This window comes from Sinocyclocheilus grahami, unplaced genomic scaffold, assembly GCF_001515645.1.
Source record: "Sinocyclocheilus grahami isolate Dianchi unplaced genomic scaffold, SAMN03320097.WGS_v1.1 scaffold3897.1, whole genome shotgun sequence".
Classification (NCBI taxonomy): Eukaryota; Metazoa; Chordata; class Actinopteri; order Cypriniformes; family Cyprinidae; genus Sinocyclocheilus; species Sinocyclocheilus grahami.
The window spans coordinates 15,863-17,844 of NW_015508935.1; positions in this window are offsets into that span (position 1 = coordinate 15,863).

Here is a 1,982-nt window from a genome sequence, read left to right on the forward strand (position 1 = left end):
GAACATATATATATATATATATATATATATATACACACACACACTGTATATGTAATATAGACGTACGTACATAAATAGGAAATGTTTTGTTAGACTATATGTATATTATAGAATATAGTACATGCTCCCATGATTTGTTTTTAAAATCTTTGTTTACGAGCAGCCTATGTTAACTTGATAACAAACAGATAACTTTAAAGTAACATAACCCTGAATTTATCACTGTTAAAGCATAAAGCAGAAACAACACACCATATTAGAATCGGAGTTACTTCTTAAAATTCAAATGTACCCATTATTTACTCACCCTCAAAAGTAGGCTATCTTCTCATTCTTGTTCTAGTGCCTTATGCTCTTCTTCTTCTTTTTTTAACCACAAAAGAAGGCGGTAACGTACGTGTTCGTGTTCGTGCTTTTATTTGACTTCTAGTGCGCTTGTGTGCTTTTCCTGAGCCTGAGTAAACGACTCCTTTCTTTTTTTCTTTCTTCTTTCTTTTATTTAGGTATTGAGCACTTTTACACAACCGACCATTGACCAAAGTGCTGTACAATATGTAAACACATAATAAAACCGTCTAAAACATAAAACACAACACTAAAACCACAAATAAAATGACAATTTTAATAAACAGAAATGTCTATACCCCATTAAATGCTAATGCAATGAAGTGTTCCTTAAGGTTGTGTTTAAAAAAAACTTTTTTAAAAACCATGTTTTAGTGTAGGAGCTGATCTGAGAGAAAGCGGTAATTCATTCCAGAGTTTTGGCGCTATCGCTACAAAAGCTCGAGCTCCACTTCGCCGTTTAGTTCTTGGAATTATCAAAGCCAGCTGGTCAGCTGACCTTAGAGACCGTTTTGGCTCATATTTCTCAATCAGTTCCACCAAGTACAATGGAGACCCACTATGCAATGATTTATAAACAAAAACCAAAATTTTACAATTAATTCTATACGGGATCGGTAGCCATTGTAAAGAACTCAGAACAGGAGTTATGCCGCCCTTAGTCACAATGCGAAAGCTGAGGTTCCCTTTTCACAGATGTTTAATGCACTTATCGATATAGACACCGACACAGTAGAACTGAGTAAAAAGGACGAAATATACAACATAACATCACACATTCAGTTACATGGAAAACATACATATCTCATTGTTAGAAAACACTCTCTGTTTTGAGAATGCCTTACCCCTCCTTTCTCACTCTTTCTCTCTCCTTCTCTGAATCACCCCTCCTCTATCTGTTCTCTCTCTCTCTTGTATGGTGTTTGAATGTCTCTTACTCAATATTCAAGGTAAAGGAGTTTGTGCTGATTTATAAGGGGGGTTCAGCCTCCGTCGCCAGGAACTCTATTCCTTATATGGACTTGTTTTTCTGTATATGTGGCGATTTTATACAAAACACATGTTCTTGGGAAAAACATCCTGTATGGGTATGTCCCCCTATCCTCATTGGTTAAGAGGGTAAAAACTCCCCTCGACATGCCTATATAAGATCTGTATTTCTGTGAATAAATTGAAGTATTTGAGAATACATTTGAATGTGTGTTTTCTTACTTCCCGGCCGTATTTATACACTTGGAGAGACTGAGAAGATTTCACGGTGGCAAAGAGAATATCGAGGGACCAAATGGTTATTTATTAACACTCATTAAACTCGAAAATAAACAGAAAATACATCCGCATACCAATTTGCCTGCTTGTGAGCTAAGAGAGGGGATTATATTTTGAAGTTTCTTAATTTGATGGTTTATGATTATAGAGAGTAACACCTTGTAATTTTGCAAAGATTACATCGTTCCATCTCTTCATGCGGATGACAAAACAGGAAGTAACATACAAAAGCACGATTGGAATAAAATATAACCAAAACTCTTAGAAAGATTAAATCTTGCTCAAATAAACAACAGCTGAATATAGAAATCACCATAAACATTATAAAATAACCAAAATATTAAATTATACAAATTAAACTAATCAAA